The 16,875-nt window shown below is 37.5% G+C and overlaps 1 protein-coding gene across 2 annotated transcripts in view; it reads left to right on the top strand.

Annotated features, from left to right (window-relative positions):
- Positions 1–16,875, top strand: part of SLC9A9 (solute carrier family 9 member A9) — a 537,539-nt gene that overhangs the window by 116,788 nt on the left and 403,876 nt on the right. The gene's annotated exons all lie outside the window — the stretch shown is intronic.

Genomic DNA, 16,875 nt, shown 5'->3' with positions numbered 1-16,875 from the left:
GCTTTTTCCGCTGTACATTCTTGATCTCACAAGTTGTAGTCAATGAAAATATTGCTGTTGCCCAACATAGACCTCTCGAACATCCACGCTAACAGCAAAAGAACCATGTAAAAGACTAGGAATTTCCTAGATTTTCACTGTAGAATTATTTCTCCTTTCTTCTCTTCTGCCTGCTGCACATTCCCTTACTCACCATCCCCCCTTGATCATCATCTTGCTTATTTTTTTGTCTGTTTGATCTTGTTTTGCCTCAGCCTTGTCCATCACCATTCGATCTGGCAACCCCATTATGAATTGATTTCATAACTTTGACTTTATATGCCCTTAGGATACTTTTTCTGAGTGTTCTTCCTTTTATTAATTCTTACAACTTCATAACAAGAGAGACTTGCCTGAGTCTTGCATAGGCTCCCAAGCCAATGGTGGCCACTCTATTTCTATTTCTCAGGAGTCTGGGATGAGACACTTTAATCTCCTCTTTGACATGAATAGATAATTAACAGATAATAATACGAAATTAAGTATGTGTCCCTTTTTTGAGGGGGAGGGACAGAGGGGAGGGAGAGAGAGAATCCTTAGTAAGCTCCATGCCCAGTGTGGAGACTGATGTGGGGCTCGATCTCACAACCCTGAGATAATGACCTGAGCCAAAATCAAGATCAGACGACTAAACCACCCAGGAACCCAAGTATGTGACTTTTCTAAAAATATTGACAATTGCATCTTGAAGAAAAAATACCATTCCTCTTTAGAAAATAGTTCAAGGTAACACTAATATGAAATCCAGTCAAGTTGCTATGGACTGTGATGACAATAAGGAAGAAAATGACTTATTCTTTTGGTTATAAACCTCTCACATTTTGAAAATGAATTTAATTGAGGATACCCTCTTTGACAAATAATATCCTTATAAGATATATCCTGCCAAACAATTTTTTGATATCATGCTTTCCCCAGGTTTTCTATGATGGTGACAGGATCAGTCTATGTTCCCACACTACAAGGCCAAGTTGCAGTATGAGAGTCCTTGGTTTGTTATGATTCTGGTCACTCTGACCAGGGCTCTCTCACTCCTGCCCTGGTCTTCCTACCTCTGCTCCTCTCCACTCTCATCACCTCTTTTATTTGATAAATAGTCATTGAGTACATACATGTAAATGCTCTAGGGACTTGGGGATAGCTAAAAGAAAAACGGACTCTGCCCTCATCCAAGCAGGAAAGACAGAAAATAAACAATCAATCACACAGTTAATTAATGAATTCAATGATAATGGGGAACTATAACCATTATAAAAGCTTCTATTGAGCAGATTTTATTTTTGTAGGAGGGTGCAGGATAGTTTCCTTGAGTGAGTGATGTTTGAGGACTAATTAAAAGATGTGGACAGGGAAAAGAAAAACCATAGGGGTAGTCCATTTCCCCAAGGTTAGTAACAGCGGGGCACCATTATCTGAGGGGAAAGGGATGAAGTGGTAGTAGAACCTGAAAAGAGATCTGTGTGACCGGACCAACTAAATGGAGCTGTTGCCTTTGACTGGAGGACAATTACAGTCCATATGGACCCTGAAGGGAGGGAACTGAAATAATAAAAAATAAATACCCTAACCCAACTCTTATAACCTATCTGATCTCCTGCCAGTGTCCTTTCACCTCCATTAGTCAAATCTACCGAAAAGCCAGAGAATAAAGGAGTCCATACAAGTCAGTCTCATGGGGCACAGAGTAGGATGAAAAGGATGGAGAATGGACCTGGAAAAGAATAACTACCCACAAGTATTTGGGCATCTAATCTAAGAGCAACAGAGAAGTCATGAAAAGGTTTTGAGCATGGAGATACATGGTCAGATTTGTATTTTTAAATGACTCTGGCTACACATTGGCAGGAAGTGAGGGAGATACAAAGACCATTTCAATAGACAGAAATATTCAGAGGAGATATAATTAGTCTGGACTGGATAGTGGATGTATTTGAAATCAATTCAAGAGGCAGAATGGCATTTTAGTGACAGATTGCACATGGAGAAGAGCACATCCAGGTAGAGATGTGTCCAAGATGATCTCGGGTTTTCTGAGTGGGAGTTGGTGCCTTAGCTAAGAAAAGATACACTGAAGTAACATCTGGATTCTGGATAAGATCCTCTATTCAGGTTCAGAGCTGGTGAGTTTGAGGTGCCTATGGGTCTCCTAGATGTCAGAATAGGAACCTTGGTATTAAATATGGTAGAGAGGCTGCTAGACATCATGTTTAATGTTCTCTGGGAAAGCAAAATGAGTTGTTCTCCAGTCTTGAGGAATTAAATGAGTTTTGTGAATGTTTCCTTCTATCTCCTGAGAAGGTTGAGGTGTTTGACACAGATAGGGATAACTTCATCTGTTCTAACTCTAATCCCAAACCAAACATTTGTGAAGAAGCTATTGTCAAGTTAAGAAAACAGTTCTAGCTAACAAAATCAGTTCCTGGCATCAGATTTTAGGTCCTGTCAAACTTGTCTTTATTTTTACTTTGATAACTGGCTAAACTCTAAAAATATTGTCAATTACAAAGTTTCTCATCATTTCTATTGGTCTTTGCTTTTATTTTATTTCAGATTTTTGTAAAATTGTAAGTTTCAGAGTGTGGAATCACCTTAAAATCTAGTTCCATCCTCCCCAATTCATTCCCTCAAGTATCTTTTTAATAGAATAAACCAGTATCTTTTTTGTAGAACACTTAAGGGATGCTTAAATTCCTCCTTGGAGGGGAACTAACAACCTCCAAAGTGCATTTCCAGCTCATTCTTTGGACAGTTTTTCAGTAGTCTGATCTGACTCTAATGTCCTCACCTCCCCCCTCTTTTTGCCCCTGGCTTTCTGGAGGAACACAGACTAAATCCTCTTTCTCCCTTCCTATGACCACCATCCAGTTCCAAACTCTGGGTGTCATGTTGCTTGTTGGCCTTCTCTCAGATGCCAAACCCAGACCTACATCTCTTGCCCGTCTAACATGTTTCTCACCCCGTAGTTTCATAGGAGGCATTTCCAAATGGTTGTTTTGAACAAGAAACTATTTTAGCTGAGATCTGTCCAATGTTGAATATAATGGAATTATTATGTCTCAAAGTCTGCACAAGTATACTTCCATTGGGGGTACTTGGATGGCTCAGTCAGTTGGGTGTCCAATTCTTGGACTGTTGATTTCAGCTCAAGTCATAGTCTCAGGTTTGTGGTCTAGCCCCAGGTTGGGCTCTGTACTCAGCAGGCAGTCTGCTTGCAGATTCTCTCTCTTTCCCTCTCTCTCTGCCCCTCCTCCTGCTCATAGGCATATGCACTCTCCCTGATTTTCTCTTTCTCTCTCTCTCTCTTTTTAAAATAAATAAATATATTGTATATATATATATATATATATATATATATACATATACAATACAATATATATACAAGCAGTGGACAAGAAGGCAGCTGGAGCTGGCAAAGTCACCAAGTCTGCCCAGAAAGCTCAGAAGGCTAAATGAATATTCTCCCCAATACCTGCCACCCCAGTCTTAATCAGTGGTGGAAGAAAGGTCTCAGAACTGTTTGTGTCAATTGGCCACTTAAGTTTAATAGTAAAAGACTGGTTAATGATAACAATGCATCGTAAAACCTTCAGAAGGAAAGGAGAATGTTTTGTGGACCATTTGTGGTTTTTTTCGTGTGTGTGGCAGTTTTAAGTTATTAGTTTTTAAAATCAGTACTTTTTAATGGAAACAACTTGACCAAAAATCTGCCACAGAATTTTGAGACCCATTAAAACAAAAGTTTAATGAAAAAAATATATATACACAATATATATATAAGTATATAATATATAATTATACAAGTATATATATATATATAATTTTATATACTTCCATTGATACAGGTCTCTTTTACCTCCACTACTTACTATTCCATAGATCTTTTATTATTTTATCTTGTCACTTCATTGGGTCTTAGGAATTTTGTAATATCTGTTTGAATATTTTTAGTATATGGGTGACTAAGCCAATTAAGCTATTCGTGACTTCCTGACAAATGTGTTTTCACCATCTTTGACTACTTTCTTCAGGGAGATCTGAGATTGGGATGTGGTGGTATCGAAAAAAGTGGTGTCTTTGGTTTATTTGGGTTATTTTTGCTGCCACCTTCTGTCTTTATTTAATTGAGGTACAATTAACATACAATATTATATTAGTTTCATTACAACATAATGATTTGATATTTGCCTATATTGTAAAATTATTACCACAGTAAGTCCACTTAACATTCATCACCTTACGTGGTTATCAATTTTTTTCTTGTTATGAGAATTTTAATATCTACTCTCTTGGCAATTTTCAAATATCCAGTACAGTGTCATTAACCATAGTTGCCATGAAGGTGGTCGCTTTGATGTGTGCCATGCCAAGACACTAGATCATGTATGAAGAATCACTTAAAGGGTAATCTCTTTCTAAAGATGTTGCATCAGCTTTCCATCGTGAAATTAAATGAAAATATGTGTTTCTATACTGAAAACAACTTATTAAAAGCTTCTCTTGAAATGAGCCTTTCTCAATTCGCTGGTTCTCTGAGAGAGATATTAATGCTAAATGGCCTTTTGTGTTTCCCACCAAAAGTAATAGCTGGAAGAACTAAGGAACCCCTTGGATTGTTCAACAGTGATCGCAAAAGGGTAACTATTATCATACTCACTTTATGGGCAAGGAAACTGAGGAAATGATGAGATGGCTAACTTACCTAGAGTTAAAGAGCTAGAAATTGACAGAGGCACTTGCCATGCTAGGTTTTAACAGGCTGTTTTTTCTCTACATGCCTAAAAAGGCTGCCCATTACCTTTTTTTTTTTTTTCCATTTTATTCCCAGAACCCTACCAGGTGCTGGGTATATAGTAGACATTCAATGAACAGTTTATTGTGTGGCTGACTAAATAACCTTGATTCCTTCTTCTTCCTCTGAACTTCATTTTTATAAAGAAGACACTTATTCCTTATGTGTTGTGTCCTTAAAGATAAAACCACACTTGATAATAGCATGTGCTTTGTTCTCCATAGGAATAGAGTTGTTAAGAAATGAAATCATTAACTATTGGCCAATTTACATGGCCTTCATCTACTGATAGTTCACTTTACCAATTTCTGTCTTATTGTTAAATTCAAAGTCTATTCAATGCAAATCACATGGGGACATGAAGAACTGTCTACATTTCAGTTCAATGCCCAGTAGTGTAAAGCCAATCCATATATCAAGAGAATACAGGTTAGTAGATAGGAAGTAAGGGCATAGATGAAGAGTAATTTATATTAATTGTCAGGCATAGACCAGACATTGTATAGACCAGATGACTAGTGATTTTCAGAAATGTTTCCATAGATTGGTAAGGCTGGCCCCATGTACATCTAGCCCTAGAGTCCGGTCAGTTAATATGCCAAAGACACTTGGGAGTAATAAGATTTAATAAACCAAATAACCTTCTTTAGTAGATGCTTATGTTGCTGGGGTGGTGTTGTAGGAGTAGTGATCTCAAAGATCAGGATATATATAAGGGAATAATTACTTTATGGTAGTAAATATTTCATTATTTTGTTGTTGTTCTCTATGGCATTTTGTTGATTTATTCTATATTTGACTAGTGGGTAAACTCTGTTATTAGAAGAGAAGCCCTTAAGAACAGTCTATCTGCTCTGAAAAGTGATTTGAAGTGTTACCAAAAAAGTTCACTGTACAACTACAAGGGAATTTCAAGTAATAAGTTGTATTACATGCATCATAAGCAAAACAGGCCATTTGAAACGTTCCATTCTTGATCAAAAAGTTTTTGAAAATGTATTGACATGGTTGACAAAGAAGAATCGGAGCAAGGAATTAATATTTGATTTTCATTACTCATAAGATAAGTTGTTCATTATATCTTGTCACCAATAATGATAATAAATCCTAAAACTATCAATCAAACAGTAAATAGTATAACATCTTAATTTGAGCTAAATATGTTTTAAACATCTACATTATTTATGAGCTTTCTGCTTGCTGGAAAATTTATCTGATTAGGGAAAATCCAGAGAGTTGCATTTTCTTGTTATTTACATTTTATTACAACCAGCAGTTGGCTTTAGGATTCCAAATGATAGAACTATAGAATATAAATGTGCTTTAGGGTATCTGAAAAGGGATGGGAAATTTTCTGGGAATACATTATCAAGTTATATTCAAATCACAGATTTTATTCCCTTTGCTAAAATTCCAGGCAGCAGAGAATCTGTGAAAATTGCCAATTCTGCAAAATCTCTTTAGAAGAAAACTGGCATTCCAATCCCGGCTTTCTACCAGCCAGGTTCAGAATTTTGACTAAGTCATTAACCTAGATGGACATGGTTTCTATATTTTTAAATAGATATTCTGGGCTAAATATTTTTTACATTTTTTTCCCCTGATGTAAACAACTGATTCCAACCAGTGTTTCAGTTTCATACTTGAGAAAAAACGGCAGAGCAGTCTATAAGGTGGTAGGCAGGCCTCTAAGCTCCTTGAGGTAGATCTTCATCTGTGAAAGAATAATGGACCTTGATTTTATCCAACTTCAGGGAAGAGTGAGAGCAAATGGGGTAACAGTCATGCATGTGTCTTTACAGTGAAAAGTAGTGGCCAAGGACCTGCATGTAAAGGGCAGCAAAGCGCCCTTCTTGCTACTTTAGTATAGATGAATTTCATACTTAGAGATATTTTGTGCAAGCTTCTTGTTTTTAATAAAAATTATTGTATGTATGTGTATACATACACATATACATATACACAATTGTACCACCAATCAAAGCTTCTGAGTTGAGATAGCTCATCCCAAAGCAAAGAAACCTGTTTGTTTTTTTTATAAAGATTTTATTTATTTATTCTAGAAAGAGAGAGAGAGAGAGAGGCAGAGACACAGGCAGAAGGAGAAGAAGGCTCCATGCAGGAGCCTGACATGGGACTCGATCCCGGGACTCCAGGATCACGCCCTGCGCTGAAGATGGTGCTAAACTGCTGAGCCACCCAGGCTGCCTGAAACCTGTTGTTTTATTTAACCGGCACAAAACTGCTTTTAACAAACATGCAATTTCTGCTAGAATTTTTAAAAATATTTAAAAAGAAAAGTTTGAAGATTCTCTCACCGGTTTTGAAAACTTGGTAGGACATTGCAGTTACCGGCCTCAGGTGAGACCAAAATAATCATCCGGTTCTTTCCCTCTGGCAGGGAAAAGGGATTCTCTCTACCTAGGAAAAAAGTCTCAATGGAGCTGTAGACCACAGGCATAGCAAAGGTCTGTTAAACTTTGTATTGTAGTGGGTAAGACATCCTTTCACTCTCTGGCCCCCACCCCATTTTCATTTTCTTCTACAGGGAGTTCCAAATTGGAGCTGAGAAGTAATAGCACCTTGAATCCTCCACGCACCATGTCTGGGAGACCAAGTCACTAAGCTATAGGTATTAGGTGCTTTCTCTATGTGGATCTGTAACCTAACTGCATCTCAGGCAAGCTCCATTTATGAATTCAAAGTGCTGCCACATTACCGAGTGTACCATCAGAACCAGAATGCACACCTATGGCTGAGCCATTTTGCTTAGTTAACAGGGTCCTTCCTCATTTAGAGTCTCTTACTCAACGTGTGGCCTGAGACCAGCAGCACTGGTACACCTGCAAGGTTAAATATGCAGAATCTCAGGTCTTACCCCAGATCTTCTCATCCCCAGGTGATTGGTTTGAGCATTAGAAAGAAGAGGTAGTGATTTAGAACACTTGTTCTAGATCCTGGCCACATTTCAGAACAATGGAAGAACTTTTAAAAAATACTGATGCATGGGTTGCATCTACAGAGACTGATATACTTGGTTTGGGATGTAGCCTGGGCATCATGATTTTCAAAGTTCCCTGGGTGATTCTAATATGCAGCAAAATTTGAGAACCATTGAATTAGACTACATAACAATGCATAATGGAAGAATTCATCACCCTGAGTTACCCAGCCTTCATTTTCCATAACTCCTGTGTTACCACCCACTTGTTTTATTAGCCTGTGTTACCTTCTTCTGTGGTGATTACCCCTGTTACTCCTCCTCCTACCACAACTCAGGTCTGACGCTATCTGCCTTTCAAGAAAAATTCACCTCCAATATCTTCTTCCCCCAGGCCATGTTTTCCATACCTCCTTTGAAACCCACATCACTTTGCCTTTAGCTTTTTTACTGAAACTACAGTTTTTAAAAAAATATTTATTCATGAGACACACAGAGAGAAAGAGGCAGAGACACAGGCAGAGGGAGAAGCAGGCTCCATGCAGGGAGCCTGATGTGGGACTTGATCTCAGGACTCCAGTATCATGCCCTGGGCTGAAGGCAGGTGCTAAATACTCTGAGCCACCCTGGGATCCCCTGAAACTACAGTTTTTCACACAGAAGTCCAGTCATTTATACACATAACTTATCCTTTCTCCTAAGCTATGAGCTTCTGGAGGGCAGAAGCCATACCTGATTCACCTTTGTAATTCTTAGGATCTAGCAAGACTGGGTAATGTGTGCATAGAACGGAGATGGGAGCAGAAGACAGAACAGCCCAGATATGCTCTCTTCAAATTAGTTGGGTAAGATGGGCCCACAAAGAATGTATGGCTAGAATCTAAGGCTTTGATGAAATAGAGGAGAGAGCTTTGTAAACCACATCAGAGGATGAACAATGGGGATACAAATTGATAGAGGGATGGAGGCAAGAAAGTAGTGATTATATCCAGTGAGCACTAAGCATCGTTTTCTGAAAGGAGGAGAAGGCAGAGAAGTAGAGAGTAGAGTAGAAATGAGGGAGTAGGAGAGAAATGAGGAATTCAAGTTACTCAGAGAATTTTAGCATCCCAGCATGCTGGTGCAGGCGGTCATTGAGTAAGTGTGGCTCAATTCTGCACTGACTTCCATTGTTCCTTTCAGTCTTCTCAGAAGTGATCCCCTTTCATGCCTGAATGAGCCAGCATGCTCAGATAGCGGATGTGAGTCGACGCACAACATGGATGCTTGGTTAAGCTCTTAGCTGTGTTTAGTTCATCTTTCAGTAGATCTCTACCTCTTAGTGCATGTCAGCATTGCAATTTATGCCCATTCCATATTCATGCTTGGGATTTATATCCCATTTCCTCCAAGAAACTTGAAGTACTTTACAGAAGGGAGGATTGATTCTCTGAGGCAATTGCATAAGTTGCTGTAGAAGCAGGAATTGTCATAAAAGAGCACAGGTGAGTGAGGCCTCCAGGAAAGGACCAGTAAGGTGGCAAGTTAAGAGGCAGATGGGCAGTAGAGTATTTGAGAAATGTACTTGCTTAATTTTGTTCCAAGGGACCCATGGTTTAGACCAGAGCCTTAGGCCCCAGCCATGGTTAAAAACAGTGTATTTCATCACAACCTCCTCTCAGCAGCCTTTCTCTTATTGAAAAAATGTGGCTCACAGGAAGCCAGATATAGAACTGGCTTAAAGGACAAATCATGGAAGGCATGGTGCTTTCCATACCCTTTTACACTCTAATCAAATGCCTGAACAGAAGGTCTCCTAGGCCACTCCTAACCCTTGAGGAGCTACTCCCAGTATAATATCATGTCAAAAACATTCTATCAGGGACAAAGAATATAGTAATTGGCTTCTTAAATTCGTAAAGCCAAGACAGAGATATCTTAAATTTTCTACTTGGCATCCAATAGTAAAAAGTAGAAAGTAGTAAAAAGTAAAAATAGTAAAAAGTAGAAAGCATGTATTTAAATTTCATTTCTATTACTTGTTGGGTTTCCTTGTTTATAAAATAAGAATCATCATGGCTGCCCAACTGGTATGTGTGTGTGTATGTGTATGTAAATTGAAAAAATATATAAAATGCATTAACATGGGGTCTGGCATAGAGAAGGTACTCAACAAATGTTTAGTTGTTTGTTCCCTCTTTCCTTCCCTCACTTTTATTCCTATGACAGTCTTCTTAAAATCTCAGGGCCACTTGACGAGATGAGCACTGGGTGTTATTCTGTATGTTGGCAAATTGAACACCAATAAAAAATAAATTTATTATTAAAAAAAAAATTTCAGGGCCAGAGAGCCTACAAATCAATGGCAGATAGATGGCTTGAGAAAAATCAAGTTTCCATGGAGTGGTTGGCAGCTAAGAAAAGAAGAGAGGCCAGAGATAGAAAACAAACAAACAAACAAACAAATATGGGAGTGTGGTCATTCTGGTGATGGCTTTTGCAAATAGAATTTTTGAGCAGTCAAGTATCCTAGCATAGAATTTCCTTCCTAACCTCAACATACACACACTTAGGCCCCTAACAATTAATCCTCCCCTTATTGCTCTCCTTCCTCCTACCCATTACCTATTCAGCTTCCTTTTTCAATCTGGGACATTAAAACTGAGGGCAACTTTCCCCTTCCTCTAAAGTCTGTCTCCCTCCAACCCTTTCAAAGAAGAGAAGATGAAGGGCAGATACTTTTGACATGCCCTCAAGCCACCCAAATGACTCTTTAATCCACCCCCACCAGCACCCCTCCCATCCCCACCCCACCCCAACCTTCAATAAAACAGAAGAAACAGAGTCTTAAGATTGGTGGGAAAAGTAGAATGGGCCAAGGGGGCCATATTGTATTGTGAGATCTGAGTACCTGCTTCAGTTACAACAGAGTCTCAGGATTCATGGGCTCCCAGAGGCAGAGCAGCCTGGACTGGGTGCTGAAGTGAAAAGCAGGAATGGAGTCACAGCTTAATTAGGAAGGCCTTTTTCCCTCATCTCTACAATGAGTGGCAGATGGGAGATGGGTCCCTGGATTGCCAAAGGAAGGGTGTCATTTGTTTGTCCATTGGATTTTGTACTGATTGAAAAACGAGCCACCTTCAGTGGGAAACGTTTTGCATTTTAGGAAAAAAAATCAGTAGTTGGGACATCCCACATATTGACGCAACACTGCCGGCAGTTTCCTTACTTGAATGTATATGTCAGGTTCAGCGGATATGCCACCTTCCTCTCAAGCCCTGTCCTGAGTTCCCAGATAAAACAGTTTCTTCTCTTCTGTGATGTTAGTGCACTTGATCTGCACTTCTTCCAGGACTGTTATAGCACTTTCTATCATATGTTCTGCTTATGTAGGTGACCTGTCACTTCTTCCTGAGGGTAGAAATCTTGTCTGGCTTATCTTTGTATTTCTCATAAGACTAAGTAAAGTGACAAAACAATGGCAAAAGAGAATCGTTTCTTTGACACCTGTAGGAGCCCACTGTTGTATAGACTATCTAAAGCTCATATCATTCTACCCAAAGTTAGATTTACCACCTAATGCCAGTAATCTTAACAAAGCAGAATTACTGTTTTGTGTCCTCTGTTTATGAGTTCTCATGAGATGTGAGCTTCTTTACAACTTCTTCCTCACACCTTTATGATCACCTGAAGTCTCACTTCAATCCCCCTTCTCTCTCTGCAGACAGGCTTGGCTTCCCTCATAGCCAGACTTCTCAGAGGAGTTGGGTATGTTGCCTGTCTTAATTTCCTCATTTTTCATAGGCTTTTCAACACTCCCTAATCTCACTTTAGCTCCCACACTCCTAATGACATTAAATAAAATGGCCTGTTGGCAACATTCAACTCTATTTATCAGTGCCCTTCTTCTTGAAACACTTGCTTCTCTTAACTTCTGTGACACTCTACTAGATTTCCATTCACGTCTCTGACTGATCCTTGGTATCCTCCACTGCTTCATCATCTTTGCTTCATCTTCAAATGCTGGATCTAGGCCTCCATCTTGAGCCCTCTTCCACTTTATGTTCTCTTCTGACTTTCATGGGTATCTAAGGCTGAAATAACATACAACACACTATGTCTGCACTTAAATCTGTGTCCTGAGCCAATCCTTTATTGAGATCCAAATCTGTATACCAGTCTCACCAGCTGCTCAATCTCAACATTTTTTTTTTAATCTCAACATTTCTAAAGTTGAACTTGTGATCTCTTTCATAAAATAAAAGTCCCCCTTTAGTATTCCCCAACTGGAGAATTGTGGACATGTGCAGTCTATACTTCTCTCCATAGGACTTAGGCACAATATTAATAAAATAATAAATTATAAGTTAGCTATTAAATACCTGGTTCCCCCAATAAAACGTAAGCTCCCTCGGGAGAAATTATATCTTTGAGTAGTTTTTTGTTTTATGAATGAGTCAATAAGGCAAATTAGTGAATGCATGAGTGAATGAATAAATGAATTTGGCTAGAAGACCTTCCCAACCCAATCCAGCCCAGCATTAAGAAATTATTAATTCTCTGATAGAAATAGAGAATAGATTGGTGTTTGCCAGGGGGAGGGAGGGGGGATGAGAGATGTGAATGAAGATGATCCAAAGGTACAAACTTCCAGTTAGGAGATGAGTAAGTTTGGGGGATGTAATGCACAGCATGATGACTATAGTTGATAATACTCTATTGAATATTTGAAAGTTGCTGAAAGAGTAGATCTTAAAAGTTCTCTCCACACACAAAATATTATAACTGGGAGGTGATAGGTATGTTATCTAACTTTTTGGGTAATCATTTTGCAATATATTCATTGTATATCATGACATTGTATACCTTACCTCAACTGTATTTCAATAAAGCTCAAAATAAAAAAGAATTTATGAATTCTCCAGTGGGGAACTGCTCTTGAATGCATGCTTCAGAAAAAAAAAAAGAAATGTGAGATATATACTATTAATAAAGTGTGAACAAATAAATAGGGAAAGATATTTATCTAAAGGAAAATGTTTGGGTACAGAAATCAGAACTCTAGATGTAGATTATAACCTTCATATTGCTTCCAGAACCTGTTGGTTTGGGATTTTCCCACTTCAGAGTGAACTTCACATAGTGGCCTATTTCATAGGCAGGGAGGTGGCTTTCCAACAGTTAAGGGAACTGGTCCACACAGCTGTATCTACAAACTGACAACTCCCTTAACTTATCCCTGGCAATTAAAAAGAAACTTGCCTTTTTAGTAAATCTATTCATTACTTGATTAAAACTATTTTTTTAGAAGAAGATATTTTTTCTTTAAAATACTGATAGAGATTAAGATGGCATACTTAAAAATCATCCAAGCAAATAAACCTTCTGGGACTTTTTTTTTTCTTTTTTGTGAGTTTTTATTGAAATTGTAGTTAGTTAACATCCAGTGTAATATTAGCTTCAGGTGTACAATATAGTGATTCAACACTTCAATACAACATCCTTTGCTCATCACAAGTGCCCTCTTTTATACCCATCATCTATGTAACCCATGACCCCACCCACCTCTCCTCTGGTAATCGTCAGTTCTCTATAGCTGAGAGTTGGCTTCTAGGTTTGCCTCTATCTTCTCTTTTCTATGTTTCAAGTTTTTATTTAAATTCTAGTTAGTTAACATATAATGTAATATAGGTTTTGGGAGTAGAATTTAGTGATTCATAACTTAAGTATAACACCCAATGCTTATCACAAATGCCCTCTTTAATACCCATCACACATTTAACCCATCTCTCACCCACCTCCCTTCCATTAACCCCCCCGCACACACACACACAGTGGAATATTACTCAGCCAGTAAAACGAGCGATATCTTGCCATTTGCAATGAATGATGTGGATGGAGCTAGAGTGTATTATGCTAAGTGAAGTAAGTCAGTCAGAGAAAGACAAATACCATATGATTTCACTCATATGTGGAATTTAAGAAACAAAACAGATGAACATAGGGGAAGGAAGAAAAAAAAAGAGGGAGGCACACTACAGAAGAAGACTATTAACTATATGGAACTTTTTTCACAAGTCTTTAGGTGTGGAAATTTAATAGTGTAAAATATCCTCATGAAATTTAAAAATGAGTTCTCATGTCATAAACACTCAATAAAGTGAGTGTGTAGAGTATTGTATTGGGCATTTCCCCAAATTCTCTTTTACCCAATGCTTTCTATTAGCATCAATGACAAGATTGCCATCCTGTAATACTCTGCTTTTTGAGAGCAGGTTATGGATTTCTACTTTTAGGTCCTCCATAGCACAAGCACTTTGCTTTTCAAAGAGTAGAACTAAGTGGATATTTGCTAAAATCAATGTTCTCAACAAATATGGTTTTTATGAGGTAGTTCTGCTTCTGCCCATCCCTATAACTCAGGCTGTCACTAACCACAGACTGACCCCTGAAGGACGTTTTATTCAAGTCTATCATCTTTACAGCATTGCATGCATTGGACTTCACCAGATTCTCTATCCCCATCAAGCCATATCCCTCCCTGAGCCTTCTGAAACATTTCCTGTGAAGTGCTAATAGAATGTACCCTATGAGAATATGGTAGTTGCTGATGGTTTCATTTTATTAGCTTCCCAATTAATATAGTTATAACTAGTTTTTATTAATAATAATGTAGCAACAATGACAATAGTTACCATTTATAAAGGAGGGTGTGGTACATGGTATATGCACACTAGTCATTGAAGTATTATAATTGCCAATGATGACCATTGTTATTAGTATTGAGCTTATACTGAACTGGACTTTTTTTTCCTCCTTTTTTTGGTATTATCTCAAGTAAGCTATGGAATGATAGTTACTTACTTTATGTCCAGGAGTTGATTTGAAGAAAATAAATCATGTGTGTAGGGGTGTATGTGTGTGTGTGTGTGTGTGTGTGTACATTCATGTGTGTTTCTCCTGATTTCAAAGCAATTAAAAAGCTTTATAGAGTTGGTGGTTAATGATGTAGGCTTAGCATCCAGCTCCCTGGGTTCAAATCCAGCTAACTTCTGTGACCTTAGGCAAGTTATTTAACCTGAGTCGTAATTTTCTCATTTGAAAAAGGAATGATTATAGCCCCTAACTCAGAATGTTAAGGATTAAGTGACACAGTAAAAGTCTATTTTGTTACATTATAGCATTCACTAATGTATGTTATTTGGTTTTAGTATTATCAATTTTTTAAAAAGAACTAGAAGAATAAAGAAAAGCAAAAAAGAAAACTTGTCACATTTAATTCCTTTAACCATTATTAAATTTCTAGACTATATACTTTTCATCTTTTCCTGTTTGTATGTATGCCTAAATATGTTCAATTTTTATAAAATTAGAAATTATTTGTTACCACTTAATAATTTGCTTTACCAATTTACTTTTTCTGTGTCTAACATAAAGTCTTGTATATAGCAGTATCAATTGCATATGAGCCCATTTATATGTGTTTTGTAATTTATTCACTGGATATTTAGATTTCTTTGACTTTTTTCACTCTTATAAACAACAGAAATCTGATGTAACCTGAATATACATGTTTTGGTATATGTTTGATTAATTTTTAGCATAAATTTGTAGGCAACCATTTAATAAGCTATAGAATATTTAAAAATTAATACTTTCATTAAGACTTTAATTTCATTTCCATCAATAGTATATGAGGCTTTTAGTTTCTATATAATATTGCCAAGCCTGGGTAGTATATATGCATGTATTTTTTATTTTGCCTAATCTAATGGCTTCTGTGCAATATGGGAAAAGTCATTTTAATTCTGAGCCTGGGTTCCCAACCTGTAAGATTAACTAATGGGTATAAAATTCAGAAATATAGTCACAGGTCATAAAGTTTATATTGATTCCAGAGCCTGTAAATGCTCAATATTTGAATGTAGCTCGAATGGGAAAGGACTGTGGTGAAGTTGAGTTAACACCAGAAGATAATTTTTATTGCTATTTGCTAAAATGTATGCTTCCTAAGAGCGGGGATCTTTGTTTTATTCACTGATGTATCTTAAGCACCTAGCATGGAGCCTGACACATTGTAGGGGTTAAATAATAAATGTCTATTAAATGAACATATAAACTGGATGAAGCTGCCCTACACCTATCAAGAGGCTGCATGACCTGGTTACTGGCTGAATACCCTTCCCAGCATGAGTGCAAGTAGACTGCCATGATTGAGGCCTCTGGTACTTGCGTGTTCCCAATAACCGTTGCTGTGTCCCGTGACGTAGCCTTTCTCAGATGTGTTAACACCTCAAGCCTAATTAAGATTCAGCCTCCCCAGTATAGTCCACACTCTTCACAGTAATGTTGCCCACCTACTCAAACCCCTATGTTTTAATAATTATAACTCAGAGGCTTGTATTATTTCCAAGTTCTTAAGGATACTCCATTGTTGTGCCTTTGTACAATCCAGGACAACCACCTAACAGGATAGTGGTGATTATATTATATGGGATAATATATAATGTAAAATATAAAACTGTTCATCTATGCAATATTATGTGGTGGTTAAAAGCCTGGGCTCAGGAGCCAGTTCTCCACAGTTCAAATCTGGATTTTGCCACTTAATAACTGTGTAATCTTGAACAAGTTACCTGATGACATTGTGTTCAGTTTTCCAATCTGTAAAGTGCAAATAGTACGTTCCTCATAGGATTAATGTGTGGATTAAATCCATTAAAGTTTGTGAAGAAATATAAAAAGTAAGTAAATATTACCTATTTTGATAAATATTATTAGCAATAATAATAACCTCATTGAGATTGTACTCTGTGCCAGCAACCAAATGTATATTATCTCAGGCAATCCTTAAAACAATTCTATGGGTTATTATTATTATCACTATTTCATTAGTAAGGATATTGAGGCTCAGAAAATTTTAGTAACGTCCTAAAACCATATAGCTGGTGAGTTGTAGAACCTAGATTAAATGCAGATGTGTCCAAAATATTTTCTCATGGAGAAAAAGTTTTTAACAGAATCTGAAACGTCTGCATTCTCATTAACATTATAATTTCTAATATCTCTTTTCTACCCTTTTTAGCCATGCTCACAACCTTAGAACATTTTTTAAGAAATTAACTTT

Source organism: Vulpes vulpes, chromosome 11, assembly GCF_048418805.1.
Source record: "Vulpes vulpes isolate BD-2025 chromosome 11, VulVul3, whole genome shotgun sequence".
Classification (NCBI taxonomy): Eukaryota; Metazoa; Chordata; class Mammalia; order Carnivora; family Canidae; genus Vulpes; species Vulpes vulpes.
This window is presented reverse-complemented; position numbering and strand designations above follow the sequence as displayed.